We start from the raw sequence: 19704 nt of genomic DNA, 5'->3' as shown, positions 1-19704 counted from the left end.
CAAATCACCTTCTCTCTGGGAAGCTCCCTTCTCCCGAGCCGCGAAACCTCAGCCCCACCTCCATGGCGCCACCACCGCACCAATTTCACAGCCGCCCTCCTCCCTAATGCTGGAGACGCTGTCCATTTGCCGTCATGCACTGGACCGTGTGCCTCTTACTCCGTGCTGCTGGTGCTACCTCGACGACGGCCGCATGAACCGTACCGGAGCGGCTCCAACTTTGGATACATCCAGAGTCCTGGCGCTGCTTCCCCGTAGCCGTTGATACGTCTCCAACGTATCTACTTTTCCAAACACTTTTGCCCTTGTTTTGGACTCTAACTTGCATGATTTGAATGAAACTAACCCGGACTGACATTGTTTTCAGCAGAACTGCCATGATGTTGTTTTATGTGTAGAAAAGAAAAGTTCTCGGAATGTCCTGGAAATCCACGGAGGCACTTTTCAGAATTAATAAGAATTTTTGGCGAAAGAATGAAGGCCAGGGGGCCCACGGGCTGTCCACGAGACAGGGGGGCGCCCCCCCTAGGGCGCGCCCTCCTATCTCGTGGGCCCCCTGGACACCTCCCGACCTCAACTCCAACTCCATATATACCATCTCGGGGAGAAAAAATCAAGGAGAAAGTTTCATCGCGTTTTACAACACCCGGAGCTGCCGCCAAGCCCTAATCTCTCTCGGGAGAGCTGATCTAGAGTCCGTTTGGGGCTCCGGAGAGGGGGATTCGTCGCCGTCGTCATCATCAACCATCCTCCATCACCAATTTCATGATGCTCACCGCCGTGCGTGAGTAATTCCATCGTAGGCTTGCTAGACGGTGATGGGTTGGATGAGATTTACCATGTAATCAAGTTAGTTTTGTTAAAGTTTGATCCCTAGTATCCACTATGTTCTGAGATTGATGTTGCTATGACTTTGCTATGCTTAATGCTTGTCACTAGGGCCCGAGTGCCATGATTTCATATCTGAACCTATTTTGTTTTCATGAATATATGTGTGTTCTTGATCCTATCTTGCAAGTCTATAGTCACCTATTATGTGTTATGATCCGACAACCCCGAAGTGACAATAATCGGGATACTTCTCGGTGATGACCGTAGTTTGAGGAGTTCATGTATTCAGTATGTGTTAATGCTTTGGTCTGGTTCTCTATTAAAAGGAGGCCTTAATATCCCTTAGTTTCTGCTAGGACCCCGCTGAACACGGGAAGGTAGGACAAAAGATGTCATGCAAGTTCTTTTCCATAAGCACGTATGACTATTTACGGAATACATGCATACATTACATTGATGAACTGGAGCTAGTTCTATATCACCCTATGTTATAACTATTGCATGAGGAATCGCATCCGGCATAATTATCCATCACTGATCCATTGCCTACGAGCTTTTCACATATTGTTCTTCGCTTATTTACTTTTCCGTTGCTACTGTTACAACTACTACAAATACCCAAAACATTTATCTTTACTTTTGCTACCGTTACTATTATTATCATACCACTTTTGCTACTAAACACTTTGCTGCAGATACTAAGTTATCCAGGTGTGGTTGAATTGACAACTCAACTGCTAATACTCAAGAATATTCTTTGGCTCCCCTTGTGTCGAATCAATAAATTTGGGTTGAATACTCTACCCTCGAAAGCTGTTGCGATCCCCTATACTTGTGGGTTATCAAGACTAATTTCTCGCGCCGTTTCCGGGGAGCATAGCTCTATTCTCTGAGTCACTTGGGATTTATATCTGTTGATCACTATGAAGAACTTGAAAGACGATCGAACTACTATTTTGCCCTCAACTACGAGGGGAGGTAAGGAACTGCCATCTAGCTCTGCAATAGATTCTCCTTCTGTTATAAGTAAGCTTGCGACACCTAAACCTGCTACTACTATGAATTCTGATATGTGGCATGTTATTGATGATGCCACTTCTGCTATGAATGATGATACTACTTTGCCATTAGGTGAATTCCTAGATGAACAACTTGCTAGATTTAGGGGGAATAAAAATATTGAAGAACCTATTATTGATGATAGTGATGATGAAGGTCCCCCCGATGATTATGTTTTACCTGTTGTTCCTAAGGGTTATGTTATGCATGAAACAGCTGCTATGGAAATTCTTGCTTGCAATGATAGAAATGATCTTAAGAAATTATTAGCTAAATGGAAGCAGCAGTCTCTTAATGCTAGAATGAAACCCGATCCTGCTTTTGCTACTTCACCTATCTGTGTTACTGATAAGGATTATGAATTCTCTGTTGATCCTAATATTATTACTTTAGTTGAATCTGATCCTTTTTATTGCCTTGAATCTAAAACTGTTGTGGCACATCTTACCAAGTTGAATGATATAGCTACCCTGTTTACTAATGATGAGAAGTCTCGCTATTTATATATCCTTAAGATATTTCCGTTCTCATTAAAGTGTGATGCTAAGACTTGGTATAATTCTCTTGCTCCTGGTTGTGTTCGTAGTCCCCAGGATATGATTTATTACTTCTCTGCTAAATATTTCCCTGCTCATAAGAAACAAGCTGCCTTGCAGGGAATATATAATTTTTTGCAAATCAAAGAAGAGAGTCTCCCACAAGCTTGGGGGAGGCTTCTCCGGTTACTTAATGCTTTGCCTGATCATCCTCTCAAGAAAAATGAAATACTTGATATCTTTAGTAATGGACTAACCGATGCTTCCAAGGACAACTTGGATAGTTGTGCTGGTTGTGTTTTCAGGGAAAGAACAGTCGACGAAGCTGAAATATTATTGAATAATATGTTAACTAATGAAAATAATTGGACTCTTCCCGAGCCAGTTCCTGAAGTAATTCCTGAACCAATTGAGCCAACTCCTGAGCCTATTCCTAAACCCACTCCGAAGAAGCGAGGTGTTTTATTTCTCAGTCCTGAAGATATGCAAGAGGCAAAGAAATCAATGAAAGAAAAAGGTATTAAAGCTGAATATGTTAAGAATTTACCTCCTATTGAAGAAATACATGGTCTTAATTTACCGCCTAAAGAACCACATTGTCTTGATAACCCGACTCAGGTAGTAAAGGTAAATTCTCTCTATAGATATGATAAAGTTGAAATACCCTCTACTAAATTTCATAGCCCATGCTTAGATGAATTTTATGACTTTATTGCTAGACAAGAAAGTTTTAATGCTTATGTTGGTAGAGAGTTAAAGAATAATGCTTTCGAGATAGGATGCGTAGGTGATAATCTGGCTAGAGTTAAAGATGAACTTCACCGTGTTAGCAAATATGCTTCTATGGTTGCAACTCAAGCTGAGCAAGTACTCAAAGCTCAAAATGATTTGCTTGATGAATTGAATAATAAAAATGACTTTCTGTTAGAGTGGCTACTAGAACTGGTAGAATGACTCAGGAACCTTTGTATCCTGAAGGCCACCCTAAGAGAATCGAGCAAGATTCTCAGAGAAATAATTTAGAGGCACCTAGTTCTTCTAAAAAGAAGAAGAAGAAAAACGATAGATCTTTGCATGCTTCTAGTGAACCTACTGTAGACACACCTGAGAATCCCAATGATATTTCTATTTCTGATGCTGAAACTCAATCAGGTGATGAACATGAACCTAGTGATAATGTTAATGATAATGTTCATGTTGATGCTCAACCTAGCAAAGACAATAATGTAGAAATTGAACCTGCTGTTGATCTTGATAACCCACAATCAAAGAATCAACGTTATAATAAGAGAGATTTTGTTGCTAGGAAGAACGATAAAGAAAGAGAACCATGTGTTCAAGAACCCATTCCCTTTCCTCCTAAACCATCCAAGTAAAAGGATGATGAGGATTTTGAGCGCTTTGCTGAAATGATTAGACCTATTTTCTTACGTATGTGCATAACTGATATGCTTAAAGTAAATCCTTATGCTAAATATATGAAGGATATCATCACAAATAAAAGAAAGATACCGGAAGCTGAAATTTCCACCATGCTTGCTAATTACACTTTTAAGGGTGGAATACCAAAGAAACTTCGAGATCCGTGTGTTCCAACTATACCATGCTCTATTAAAAGAAATTATGTTAGAACTGCTTTATGTGATCTTGGAGCCGGTGTTAGTGTTATGCCTCTCTCTTTATATCGTAGACTTGAATTGAATAAGTTGACACCTACTGAAATATCCTTGCAAATGGCCGATAAATCAACCGCTATACCTGTTAGCATTTGTGAGGATGTGCCTGTTGTGGTTGCAAATGTCACCATCTAACGGACTTTGTTATTCTTGATATTCCTGAGGATGATAGTATGTCTATTATCCTTGGTAGACCTTTTCTTAATACTGCAGGGGCTGTTATTGATTGCAACAAAGGCAATGTCACTTTTCATGTTAATGGTAATGAGCATACGGTTCACTTTCCGAGGGAACAATCTCAAGTTCATAGCTTAAATTCTATTGAAAAAGTTCCAACTATCATTTTTGGAGGTTTTGAATTTCCTCTCCCTACTGACAAGAAAAAGTATGATATTCTTATTGTTGGGGATTTTCATATCCCCGTTGAGGTAACTTAGTGCTATTCGAAATTTCTCCGGTTCCGTGTTATTCAGAATGAGTTTGTTAACAAGACTTGATCAACATTGTTAGTGGATTCATTTTGATGATCACGAGATGGATGAAACTAGAAGTCACAACCTTCTGTACCCTCCTTTTACTTTCTGTTATTTAGATTAAATAAAGCAAAAATAGTATTATCCGTCTGTTTTCTGAATTATCCGTGCATTAAAAAATAGTCCAAAAATAAAAGTGCTCCAAATGCCCTGCAAATTTAGTATGATTTTTTTTGGAATATTTGAGGATTTTAGGCACTGAAAACACTGCAAAAGGGGCAAGCACAAGGCCACGAGAGAGGAGGGCGTGCCCCCTGTAGGGCGCGCCCCCCTGTCTCGTGGTCCCCTGGTGGGTCCCCTCCACTTATGCCAGCACCCACACACTTTATCTTCTACCCAAAAAAATCCCCATCCAGCTCAAGCCCGAGTTCTAGCTCGTTTTGCTGCGATTTTCGATCTCTTAGCTCAAAGCTCCATTCGCAAAACTGCTTTGGGAGATTGTTGCTTGGTATGTGACTCCTCCATTGGTCCAAATAGTTTTTGTTCTAGTGCTTTATTCATTTCAAACTTTTGCTGTATAGGTGACCATGTTCTTGAGCTTGCATGTTAAATTTTTGAGGTCCCAAGCATTTCCAATGCATGATATAGGCTCTAGGCACTTGTAGGAGTAGTTGCTATCAATCTTGTTTAGTTTTATTCACTTTTATTTTGAAGTTACTAAAATTTCAGAAATTTTCAAAAAAAGAAGTATGCTTAGAAGAATGTACCAAGGTGGTTCCTCGGCAAAGAAAGGGCCAAGGATTGCTATACGTGAACAAGATGTTAATTTGCCAAGGGACACAAATGTACGAGCTTGTGAGTGGCCATCCGATGATTTTATGGTCGAAGCAGGCTTCAAGGGGGAATTTGACGCGTATGTGCGTAATGCCGAGCTGGAGGACCTCTTACAAGATAAGTGTCCTCAATATTATCAATTGACTGATTCCTTTGTGCGAAGGTTCGAATATATTTCTTCGCGTAATTCTCCTAGTGTTGTGTTTGATATTTATGATAATCTTATACCATGGATTTAGAGGGTTTCACAAACGCTTGCAAACTCCCTCAGTGGGGTAATATTAATAATCCTCTCAAATCTGAAGTTAGAGATTTTCTTGCTAGTATTACTGTGGGAGAATCTAGGGACGTAACACAAGCTACCATAGGGAGCATCCATTTTCCTGCTATACATTACTTTGCTCTCTTTATTGGTAGATGCATTAAGGTAAGGACGAAGTATGTCACATGTGTGCTCCTGATCTTTGTGTCCTCAAGAGTGCTGTGTCAGGTTATAGAGGTTATAACTTGGGGGCAATAGTTGCATGTAGGTTACATAATAATAATAAAAAGGGAGATTTCTTTGGAGGAATTTATGCAACCCGTGTGGCTAATTTTCTTAATATAGCTCCACGAGAGGGGGATGTGCTTGTACCTCCTATTTATTTGGATAAAGAAGCTATGTTTGATCATAATTTTCTTGACAGGAGTGAACAATTCCTCCATTATCGACTAACCTATGACAGACACAACGTCGTCCCTGTTACTCTTCATACTCCCTACCTTTTTGATTATCAAACAAAAGGAAGATATGTTGTCACCAGGGAAGAAGCCACTGAATATGAGAGGGGAATGGAGGCAGCTCGCCAACACACTACTGCTCATGAGGCGGTCGCCTCTGCATCTCAGTACTACCCCGGCTATTCTTATGGATATCAGCCAGGTGTTCATTGGTATTAGACCAACTTAGGCCAAAAGCCTAAGCTTGGGGGAGTACGTATTTCTCACCGACTTTACATTCATGTTCACACACTAGTCGTCGGTGCTCATACTCTTTCATTGTATTTTCCTTGCTAGTTTAAATTTCTTTTTCTAGTTTTATTCTTGTGTGTTTGATAAACCTTAAGAAAAACCAAAAAAATATTAGTTAGTTTAATTTCATTGCTGGTAGAAGAAATTAAAATGAAAACCCAAAAAGATTTCTCGTTCTTCTTTTACTTGTTGGGAGCTTTCCCGTGTAAATAGTTTTATTTCCTTTTCTTTCTTTTGGCGGTCGAGAAGACTATATTGAAAATGCTTAGTGTCTCTTATATACATGATTGTTTATTTAACTTAGAGCCCATATAATTTGTCTTCTCTTTTGAGTTGAATGCTTGCAGGTTCCAGCTTAGTCTAATGCACGTGCACTCTTATTATTATACACATCGTTCGGTCGTGCGAGTGAAAGGCAATAATGATGATATATGATGGACTTATTGGGATGAGAAAAGCTGGTATGAACTCGACCTCTCTTGTTTTTGTAAATATGATGATTCATCGTTCCTGAGTCAGCTATTATGAAGTAAACATATTTGCAATGACATTAAGAGATTATAGTTGCTTGCGCCATGCTTGATTAGCTATGAGTTATAATGGTTTACCTTGCGTGCCAACATGCTATTAGAATGATTATGATATGGTATGATGGGATGGTATCCTCCTTTAAATGAATTGAGTGACTAGACTTGGCACATGTTCACGCATGTAGTTGAATCAAATCAACATAGCCTTCATGATATTTATGTTCATGGTAGATTATATCCTACTCATGCTTGTACTCGGTGCAAATTAATTAATGCATGTTTACGACTGTTGTTGCTCTATCAGTTGGTCACTTCCCAGTCTTTTGCTAGTCTTCACCTGTACTAAGCGGGAATACTGCTTGTGCATCCAAACTCCTTAAACCCTAAAGTTGTTCCATATGAGTCCACCATACCTACCTATATGCGGTATTTACCTGCCGTTCCAAGTAAATTTGTATGTGCCAAACTCCAAACCTTCAAATGAAATTCTGTTTTGTATGCTCGAGCAGCTCATGTTTCAACTAGGGCTGCCTATATCTTCCATGCTAGGTGGGTTATTCTCAAGAGGAGTGGACTCCGCTCCTCATTCACGAGAAAGGGCCGGTAACCGGGATGCCCAGTCCCATGATCCAAAACGATCAAAGCAAATCAAAATAATTAAACAAAACCCCCCAGGGCTGTTGTATGTTGGAGGCACTCGTTGTTTCGAGCAAGCCATGGATTGATGCTTGTTGGTGGTTGGGGGAGTATAAACCTTTACCATTCTGTTTGGGAACTGCCTATAATGCATGAAGTATGGAAGATACAGCCATCTCATAGTTGTTGCGTTGACAGCAAAAGTATGCCGCTCAAAATGTTATTCAATCTCTATTTTAAAATCGAGCTTTGGGGCCTCTACAAATCCCTGCTTCCCTTTGCGAAGGGCCTATCTATTTACTTTTATGTTGAGTCATCACCCTTCTTATTAAAAGCACCCGCTGGAGAGCACACTGTCGTTTGCATTCATTATTTTTGGTTTATATTGGGTATGACTTGACTGGATCTCTTTTACCATGAATTACAATGTTTAGTCAGTCCTTGATCTTTAAAGGTGCTCTGCATTTATGTTTTGCGGTCTCAGAAAGGGCTAGCGAGATACCATTTTGTTATATCATGTTATGATTATTTTGAGAAAGTGTTGTCATCCGAGTTTTATTATTATAGCTCGCTAGATGATTATGTTATTGATATGAGTAATTGTGACACCTATGTGTTATTGTTAGTATGGTTAGTTCATAATATTGGTTGAAACTTGAATGCTGGCTTTTCATGTTACAACAACAAGAGCAAACAGAGTTTGTAATAGTTTTTCTTTATCACTTTCAGTTTATCAACTGAATTGCCTGAGGACAAGCAAAGGTTTAAGCTTGGGGGAGTTGATACGTCTCCAACGTATCTACTTTTCCAAACACTTTTGCCCTTGTTTTGGACTCTAACTTGCATGATTTGAATGAAACTAACCCGGACTGACGTTGTTTTCAGCAGAACTGCCATGATGTTGTTTTATGTGTAGAAAAGAAAAGTTCTCGGAATGTCCTGGAAATCCACGGAGGCACTTTTCAGAATTAATAAGAATTTTCAGCGAAAGAATGAAGGCCAGGGGGCCCACGGGCTGTCCACGAGACAGGGGCCCCCCCCTAGGGCACGCCCTCCTATCTCGTGCCCCCCTGGACACCTCCCGACCTCAACTCCAACTCCATATATACCGTCTCGAGGAGAAAAAATCAAGGAGAAAGTTTCATCGTGTTTTACGACATGGAGCCGCCGCCAAGCCCTAATCTCTCTCGGGAGGGCTGATCTGGAGTCCGTATGGTGCTTCGGAGAGGGGTATTCATCGCCGTCGTCATCATCGACCATCCTCCATCACCAATTTCATGATGCTCACCGCCATGCGTGAGTAATTCCATTGTAGGATTGCTGGACGGTCATGGGTTGGATGAGATTTACCATGTAATCAAGTTAGTTTTGTTAGGGTTTGATCCCTAGTATCCACTATGTTCTGAGATTGATGTTGCTATGACTTTGCTATGCTTAATGCTTGTCACTAGGGCCCGAGTGCCATGCTTTCAGATCTAAACCTATTATGTTTTCATGAATATATGTGGGTTCTTGATCCTATCTTGCAAGTCTATAGTCACCTATTATGTGTTATGATCCGACAACCCCGAAGTGACAATAATCGGGATACTTCTCGGTGATGACCGTAGTTTGAGGAGTTCATGTATTCACTATGTGTTAATGCTTTGGTCCGGTTCTCTATTAAAAGGAGGCCTTGATATCCCTTAGTTTCCGCTAGGACCCCACTGAACACGGGAGGGTAGGACAAAAGATGTCATGCAAGTTCTTTTCCATAAGCACGTATGACTATTTACTGAATACATGCCTACATTACATTGATGAACTGGAGCTAGTTCTATATCACCCTATGTTATAACTATTGCATGAGGAAGCGCATCCGGCATAATTATCCATCACTAATCCATTGCCTACGAGCTTTTCACATATTTTTTTCTGCTTATTTACTATTTCGTTGCTACTGTTACAACTACTACAAAAACCCAAAAACATTTATCTTTACGTTTGCTACGGTTACTATTATTATCATACCACTTTTGCTACTAAACACTTTGCTACAGATACTAAGTTATCCAGGTGTGGTTTAATTGACAACTCAACTGCTAATACTCAAGAATATTCTTTGGCTCCCCTTGTGTCGAATCAATAAATTTGGGTTGAATACTCTACCCTCGAAAGCTGTTGCGATCCCCTATACTTGTGGGTTATCAGCCATCGACCGTCGCGACATCGCTCTTTCCCTACCGCTGGTCGCCACCGCAACCGTGCCGGCCTCACCGACTCGGCAGCTGGACCTTCCTACTTCACCATGCCGCCAGATAGGTCGCACCCTCATCTCAAATCACTTTATTTAGGCGTCAGTTGTCTGAATTTTTATTCTAGGCCAATCGATTCCCAATGGGAAGCAGCACCCCTCAAGGCGGCGGAGCTCCTAGGCTGCCGGTTGGCTGGTGTCTAACGAAAGGGTGCGGGGCCGCAAGTTCGCCGCGGAAGCAGCGCTTAGATGGCTATCTTTTAGAGTTGCGTGGGTTGAAGGTACTGCCGCTGTCGGATCTGGATGACGGGGAATCTTTGTGGATTGGCCCGGGGGCGGCGCAACCATGGCAGTGCGGTGGGGCGGGGAGCGGGGTTTTTGCCGGGGCCACGGACGGCGGAGGCAGGCTTCTCTGCCGTTGGTCGCTGGCTCTTCGGGGAAGATTCTGAACAGTGGCAGCCGGGGGGGGGGCACAAGACGGCCATCAAGCCATCCGACGTAGATTGGACAATACCAAAATAAAATAAAATCGTGTCACCCCAATTTAGTCTTCAGTCAACAGACGTGTGACCACTCTCGTACCTTGCTGTTGATCTCTTATTGTATTTCTTCAGATCAAAGAGATATGTCGTTCTTAACATTATGCGTTATATGCATCTTCAGACACACCATCTTCCGACTCACCGCAGCTGCTCCAACAAGGGAAGCATACACCAGAAGGGAGCTATAGTCCCCAGTCAACAGTTCCCTGCATCGAATGCGCGTGCCCGACATGGAAAGCCACAACAACTGCAGGGCCATCGACAAGTCAGCACATGATGCTCACTCCTATGGATGGCAGCCAGATAGGTTGTACCCTCATCTTACTTGTGTGCAACATTTATGGCTTTGTTATTCATCTAAGCATAGAAAATAGATCATCACATTTCAGTGTATATTCATGCTGATCTCTTATGGGTCTTGTTCAGGAGTTAACGTCGTTCCATAGTTCAGCTAAGATACTTGTTCTTTAGGTAACGCTGTTCCATAGTTATCATCCATCAGCCAATGATGTCCCACAGGCTGGTGATTATAGTATTATACCACTTCTAGTATTACCTATGTTGTTCTTTAATACTTTTGTGTGCCATTAAGTTAATCAAGAGTACAAACGATACATATTATGTATCTTTCATTTGTGTCCTCCCTTTAGTTTATAAGACCTGTTGCTGCTAGTTAACCCCAGTCCTACTATTTATGTCGTCTCCTACAGGCACTCATTACATAAATCTAACTACTAGTTGTCTTCCATGCATGTCAGATATAATTGCACACACTGATATATCCACAAGAACCTCACTGAGCAATGTAAAGGCCAATAAACTTGATGTCAATGATACCCAATATGATGGAACATGTAAAGGCAGTTCTTTAGAAGACTTGTAGAAAGATGATGAATCCTCTTCACCCCACAAGGTCCTTGCTCTAACTTGGCCTATGATATGGGTACAACATGCATATAATGTCCTGGAGTGTATCTACTCTGTTGCAATGCCATGTGCTTAGCATGCTGATCATACATGTAAATATGTCATGCCTTCCTGTTTTTCAGTACCTATTCCATTCATGATAACATGTTTTCAAATTCAAGCACTGTCATTCTACTCTATCGCAATGCCATCTGCTTAATTTGGACATCATGCTTCTGAATATCTTATGCATTGTTATTCATCAGTATGTACTTCATTTGTCTACCATACCATATTTTTTTACATTGAAGTGTTGTTCTAGTGCTCTGTTGCAATGCCATCTTATTTTCCCAATCATACACGTGTATGTTGCCTTAGTTATTTCTGTGCGTATTCCGCTAGCATACAATTTTACATTCAACTAGTGTTTTTTTTTGCTGTGTTGTCCTGTCGTATCCCTAGCTCTTACACCATACTCCCTCCATCCAGATTACTTGTTGCCGAAATGGATAAAAAAGGATGTATCTAGAACTGAAATACGCCTAGACCCATCCATTTTTTTCCGGATGGAGGGAATACATGTCAATATGTCATGCCTTTCTATTCTTCAGTATTTATTCCATCTCTTTGTTGTCGCATGTTTTATAATTAAAGCACCATTCTTCTATACAAGGCATGCAAGGGGAAGACGACTATGTTAGAATCTGAAGGGTTACAAACAAGGCCTTTGCAAAAGGTCCAAACGCCAGGAGATAATAAACCAACTCCAGTTTTTATAGATACTACTCCAGCATAGAGAAACCCAACTCCTACTGATAATAAGCAGATTCTAGTGGCAAAAGAACTAGTCCGCTCCAGTCCAGCAAAAATATGTCAACTCCATTCTAAGAAGTGTGTGCGTATCCTTGCATCATGAAATTTTATAGCATGCTGATCATATTTTCTACATGTTTCTTACCCATCTCTCTTTTAGAAAATAAGCTTAACAAATAGAAAAATTTCTACAATGGTATCATTTATGAGGAAAGATTCTTGCAGGAATTCTCTGTGCTCCAATGTAGATGTAAGTACCTGTTGTATATCACTATATTTTTACATCAGCATGTATTTTGTTAATCGGCATGAATCCAACCTTTATCTGATCTAAATTTAGTTGTAGCAAAATGTATGATTAAAGGCCACAATGTTGAATTTTGTAAGGAAAACTGCCTGGTAGTTTTGCATCCCGAGCTGCATGAGTGTACTATCTCATATTAGTGGGTTTGAATACTTTGGTTCTGCAGTGGGTTTTTCTGTGTTTTTATTACTGTGTTGTCCTATCATATCCCTAGCTCTTACATCATACACCCTCCGTCCGGATTATATGTCGCAGAAATGGATAAAACTGGATGTATCTAGAACCGAAATACTTCTAGACCCATCCATTTATTTCCGGATGGAGGGAATACATGTCAGTATGTCATGCCTTTCTATTCTTCAGTACCTATTCCATCTCTGTTGTAGCATGTTTTATAACTAAATCACCATTCTTCTATATAAGGCATGCAAGGGGAAGACGGCTATGTTAGAATCTGAAGGGTTACAAACCAAGTCCTTTGCAAAAGATCCAAACGCCAGGAGATAATAAACCAACTCCATTTTTCATAGATACTGCTCCAGCACAGAGAAACCCAACTCCCACTGATAATAAGCAGATTCCAGTGGCCAAAGAACTAGTCCGCTCCAGTCCAGCAAAAGAATGTCAACTCCATTCTAAGAAGCGTGTTCGTATCCTCGCATCATGAAATTTTATAGCATTCTGATCATATTTTATACATGTTTCTTACCCATCTCTCTTTAGAAAATAAGGTTAAATGATAGAAGACTTCCTCCATTGGTATTGTATTCGAGGAAAATATCTTGCGGGAATTCTCTGTGCTCCAATGCTGATGTAAGTACCTGTTGTATATCACTATATTTTTACATCAGCATGTATTTTGTTAATTGGCATGAATCTAACCTTTATTTGATCTAAAAATTAGTTGTAGCAAAATGTTAAAGGCGCCACTGTTGATTTTTGTAAGGAAAACTGCGTGGTAGCTTTGCATACTGAGATGCATGAACGTAGTATCTCATATCACACACATTACTGAATTGTAGTGCTTCTCTGGTTACCCATTCATTCATTGTGTCAATGTTGCTTTCGTATTACCTTACCTGGCTGATGATAGCTATGCCATATTTTGTTAATTTGATGTAGGCTAGTTGCCCAAACGTTTGTTGTGTCAATGTTGCTTCCCTTTTATCTCACCTGGCCAATGATAACAATGCTAGTGTGTTAATTTTGTGCAGGCTGGTGAAGATAAGAAGACAAACTCTGACAACAGCAAGGCAACCCCATTGTTTCTTTCCAGTAAATCTAGGCCAGGTAATATGGCAATAACTCATGATTAATCTGTTTGGTTCCCGTCCTAATTTATGTTATGATGCAGTGATCAAGACACTCTCCACTATCAATAATACAAGCCTGCCGAAATCGCCATCTGAATCTGTTCAGTATCCTCTGTCTCGAATGCAACAGAATAAATGTATGTTTGTGAACCAAATAATGGCTAAAGCAATGATGGAAATGGTGGATGAATCAGAGGTGCAGAGTCGTGTGACACAACAACTGATCAATGTTTTCAGAGACAGTGTAGCAAGGCAGCAAGAACTTGCCCACATGCTTATGGGCGTCATCTGTGCTGAGGTTGCAGATTGTGACGTGGTAGATGGTTAGGTTCTGCTCATTTATTTGCACTGGCATTAATCTTTGATTGCCCAGTGGATGTAATTTCCTGTAATATATGTTGGATGTGCAACGTTATTCCCTGTATGCCGTACCTATGCTTGATCGGTTTTGGTCCTGTGCATAATTGCTCGTCGTAATGGGCTCAAATTATCTAATTTGGCCTGAAGACATGTACGAACTTTAGTGGACCCATTAAGTTAATGGGCCGTTATTAGGACGAAATTAATGGTCGGCCCTCTTACCTCCCGGGTCATTAACAGGCCGACATCGAAGCGGGCAACAGCTGGCCCCAATTTATTTCACGGGTCGTTAACAGGTCGTTACTAAGTTTGGGCTATATATGGCCCAACTATACTGTAGGCCTTTAGCATGCCGAAAGAGACAACGGGCTTGTACTGGACCATGAAGAGCATGGGCCGCTAAAAGGCCGAAAGTCAGGTTGTATTGTAAATGGCCCAACTGTGTTGTGGGCCTTTAGCAGGCCGAAAGAGAAACCGGGCTGGTATTGGACCATGAAGGACATAGGCCGTGAAAAGGCCAAAACTAAGGTCCGACTACAAATGGCCCAACTCATTTATGGTCCGTTAACAGGCCAAAAGGCACATAGGGCCGGGACTTAGCCCGACACTTAAATGGGTTGCTAAAAGTCCAAAACTCAGGTCCGACTAGAAATGGCCCAACTGATTTATGGGCCGTCAACAGGCTGAGAGTGACACCGGTCCAGAAATTGGCCCAACACTTAAATGGGCCGCTAAAAGGCCGAAACTCAGGTCCGACTACAGATGGCCTATCAGATTTATGGGCCGTCAACAGGCTGAAAGATACACCGGGCCGGAAATTAGCCCAACATTTTAATGGGTCGCTAAAAGGCCGAAAGATGTACATCCTGAAAATTGGCCCATCCATTAAATGGGTCGTTAACAGGCTGAAATCTCATCAGGCCGATATTGAGCCCAAATATATAGCGGGCTGTTAACGGGCTCGAATTGACGATGGGCTGCAATGGTGTCAAATATTTAATGGGCCGTTGACGGGCCGAATTGGCACATCTAGTATGTGCCGTGGGCTTAAATGGACCTGACACAAGTAGGCCTTATATGGGTCGCCTGCTAATTTTTACTAGGTCGGCCTTTTTCACCGGAATGGGACACTGTTCGGGTGTGCCACATGTCGACCTATCATAGGCGCCTCATGTCCAATGAGTCGATGACATCTGTCCCAATGGTGAGGCAACACATGTTTCCTGCGGCCAATGATGATTTTACACGTGGAAAATCCCCATTGGTCCGGGCTGTTAACGGGTTATCGGATCCAAAACCGGACCCGATAGCTTAACGCTGTTCCGTTACGGTGATGCCACGTGTTGGTCACCCTTGACGAAAGCACTTCTATGATGCGTGATTTATTGTCATGGAAGTGGAAACTTCCGTGATGATAATTTTGGTAATGTCATGGAACACTTCTACGACAACACAGGTATGGCTATCTTGATTCTGTCATAAAATCGTCATGGATGTACATGCATGACAAAAAACGCGACCTACTGTGACAAACACGTATCATCACGGAAGTGTATTTTTTTTGTAGTGGAGCGGGCTCTGTGGGCGGTTGCACCCTGCATCACCAACGTCATGCGCCTCGAGAAGCAGAGAGACATTTGTGGTGTTTAGGCGCCATCTGCATGAGCATGTCCATGTCTCAGCGCAACATGACTTTTGGATCGAACTCAGACGGTCTAGATCAGTCAATGTAGCACAAAGCGTGTGGGTGTGTTTGGTTGCATTCTCATCTCAATATAGTTGTTTCCTCTTCGTGTATTTTTGTTAACCTACTAGTGTGGATTCATGCACCCTTGATGCACTCTGCCAAACACCCAAAAGTGGGTCGAGAAGGGAACTTTTCTCCCATCCCGTGCACCCTTCATACACCCTGCCTAACACTATTCGTGCTTCATATGGTTCATGTTTCGTGGAGTACTGTAGCACCGTACTCTCCGTGCGCTGTAGACCTAGTTCTGTTAACATTGATCTCACCCTTCATTCTCGACCGGACAGTCAAAAAAGGGGTACGATGTTACATATAGTTGACATGCGCACAACATCACTTGTTATCGTCATATCTTAGTACACTAGCAACAAGATTATGTAGTACTGACGTATGAACCACTTCACATGCCTAGTAGTGGGAGCACTGTGTATGTTCAACTGGCTGCCGTGTTTCGCACTCCTCCATTGTAAGAGTGGAAACGCTTGCTGTAATCATTTGTTTCTTCAGAAAAACAGTGGACACGCTCTACCATGTGGATCCTCCTCCAGCCAAGCACTAAATTACTCACTTTCGCCGACGTGTGGGACAACCAACACCTGGGTCCACTAGCCATGCACTAAATTACTCTGTAGTAGAGTGATGGTAGACTACCCCGATCGAAGCGCCGCAGTAATGCCCAATGAGCCATCAAATCACAAAACTCCCTCCTTTCCAGGAGTAAGTTGGACGGACGAAGCAACCATCATTTCACTCATCTCTCTCAGCTTCCTCTCTTGAAGAAAACCCCCCGTTTCGCTTCTCCCTCATCTCGATCCTCCTTTCACTCTTCTCTCTCAGCTTCCTCTCTTGGATGGACGCTGGAGCGCCGGCCGACGTGATGTCTATGGCTCTGGCCAAAACCGTCGAGGCTCTACGAAGAAGCGCAAGCACCTCGCCGAGACTACCACAGACAAGCTCAAAGCCATCGCCCTGTCCAAGCCCCCCTCTCCGGGATCCCTCATTAAGCAAGTCCAGGTAATATCTCTTGTTGACGATCTTTTTCCCGATCTTGATCGTGTTTTTTCATCTAACACGCAGTACTAGTACTGGTAGTACAAATTTCTGGGTGATCTTGCATGTGATTTTAGTGTGCCAAATGACGGTTCTAAATTCCTCTTTAGAACAAAACATGCGAGAGGTTGACATTGATTTCTTATAGATTACTTTCAACTACTCCCTCTGTCCCAAATTTCTTGTCATAGATTTGTCTAGATATGGATGTATCTAATACTAAAATGTGACTTGATACATCTATATCTAGACAAATCTAAGACAAGAATTTTGGTACGGAGGGAGTACTTTATGAACATCAATGCTACCTTTGAAGAGGGTATATTTGCCTCAATAACTTGTGTTATGGATATTGCAAGTAATCCCTCTGCTCTTGTGCCTTTGAAGACATGTTCTAGTGTTTTTGTTCACTCATTTCTGTGCATATATGTAGTCATATATGGAGTATAACATCGAAAATCATCTTATATTTCTGAATGGAGGTAGTAATAAAATAAGGTTTTTGTTTGAATTAGAACCAGGTCTGCGGTGGAGATGAAGTTCTCAAAGTCATGCCATGTGAACTGGAAGACCTGAGGATGAGTTCTACTGCTAAACTATCCAGCTGTTGTGTCCTTGTCGCCACCTGTCCTGAACTAGTGTTTTCCTGTAGCATTGTTGTCAGGCGTGTTCTCGAGGCTGTACTTGACCACAACAATTTCCTAGCCGTGCCTTCGATTACGAAGGGTGTGGTTCTTGTAAAGCTTCCCAACAAATCTGGTGTGGCATGTCTTCATCATCATGTTTATGAGTGGAAATACCACTCTGTTAGGTTCTCCAAGGTTGATGGTATGGTGATGGTGCATGTAGGCATCTCTCACAAAGTCCATGGCCTAGTCAGTTATGCGGGGTTCGTCCTGTAGGTCGGTGGCAAGAAATAGTGTGCAGAGTTTAATTAGTGCAACTTTGCTTGTCTGTAGTAAGTACTATTGTTCAGTACTTGATTTGTGTTTGTGAACCCTGTATTGTATATTAGTACTGCCGCTTTTGGTGTGTGGTCAGTCCTGAGAATGGTCTTTGTTAATGTCTGTCCACGCAATTCAGTCTGTATATTTTGAAGTATCCAGATCATCTTTTTTGTGAGGACGGTTTATCAATTATGGTTACACTCCAATATCTGTATGCATTGCAGGGTTCATCGCACCCACCAGGATTTCCAGTCCCATGGATGTTCGGTCCATACGATTTGTCATGACCTTTGGACGGTCTTGCTTGTGGGAGTAGGCGGGGGCCCTACATGCCACCGGTAGTTGGACGATCAATCTTCTGTTTAGTACTTCGACATAGTGATTTCCTGGTAAGGTTTCACTCGTGTCACATCATGTAAATCTTATTGATTTACTGTCTAAATCTTATTGATTTAATGTCATGTTTTCTTTCTTTTCCTGCAATTTTACGATGCAGGTTTTGCCATGTGACATTCATCACAGAATAAATCATTTGGTTTGCTCTAAGATGGCTATTTTCGCAGGTTTCACTTCTTATGTCGTATCAGTAATGAAGGCACTGTCCATCACTTATATTACTGGAAAAAATTGGATCAGTCTGTTGTCTGAGTACAAGTTGAATCCCTATGATGAACTGCAGTTTGGTTTAACAAAAACGCCACAATTAGTCCTTCTCGCGTTTAAAAGAAATGAAGAAAAAATTGGATCACGGTCACGGATCCTAGTCAAGTTAGAAAGCTGATCATAGTAGACCAGACACGATCGTCGCTGCCTCGCACATTAGTACCACCTTCAGCAATGGACCGAGCACCAGCAGTTGCTCTAGCACTGACATCGGCAGTAGGTCAGTCTAATCCAGTTGAGGACTGGGCACGGACCGCGTCAGTGGATCAGTCTGATCTACTGGAGGATCGGGCATCGACACCGGCACCTGCTCCGACACCAGCACCAGCTCTACAAGGAGCACCATCTCCGGCAGCAGCGGTGGCTTCGGCACCTGCACCAACACTTGCACTTGCATCTGCTCCGGCCCGTGCAGTGGAAACCGAATGAGCAGTTGCACCGGCAACAGACTGGGCTGCAGTTTGCACTTCATATACCAAAGTCCTTACAAAAACTGACATGTCCACCTTCTTGGTAAGCATGGGCCGCCCAAGTACTTCGTTCTTTTTACTTTCCATGTTGTTTCACATGATTCACTGTGTTGATCTAACTGATTGGGTATGTCTTCTTGTTTCCAAACAGAGAATTCCTAGAGCAACGAGGGAGTCCTTCAACAATCCGGGCGACCGCGGCCAAGTTTCTCTTACCATGCACAACCTTGGTGTGAATGAACCTGCTCAATATACTATAAGTACAAAAGATGGTCGCATGATGATTGATGCTAAAGGATGGTTGTCGGTGTCAAAACCGGTGGATCTCGGGTAGGGGGTCCCGATCTGTGCGTCTAGGCTGATGGTAACAGGAAGCAAGGGACACAATGTTTACCCAGGTTCGGGCCCTCTCGATGGAGGTAAAACCCTACTTCCTGCTTGATTAATATTGAAGATATGGGTAGTACAAGAGTAGATCTACCACAAGATTGTAGAGGCTAAACCCTAGAAGCTAGCCTATGATGGTATGATTGTAATTGTGATCGGCCTTCTAAGGACCAACCTCTCTGGTTTATATAGACACCGGAGAGGGATAGGGTTTACATGGAGTCAGTTACAACGAAGGAAATATAACATCCGGATCGCCAAGCTTGCCTTCCACGCCAAGGAGAGTCCCATCCGGACACGAGACGAAGTCTTGTGTCTTGTATCTTCACGCTTCAATAGACCGGACGATGTACATAGTCTGGCTGTCCGGATACCCCCTAATC

Source organism: Triticum dicoccoides, chromosome 2B (genome assembly GCF_002162155.2).
Source record: "Triticum dicoccoides isolate Atlit2015 ecotype Zavitan chromosome 2B, WEW_v2.0, whole genome shotgun sequence".
Taxonomy (NCBI): domain Eukaryota; kingdom Viridiplantae; phylum Streptophyta; class Magnoliopsida; order Poales; family Poaceae; genus Triticum; species Triticum dicoccoides.
The sequence above is the reverse complement of the archived record's forward strand: the minus strand, read 5'-3'. Positions refer to the sequence as shown.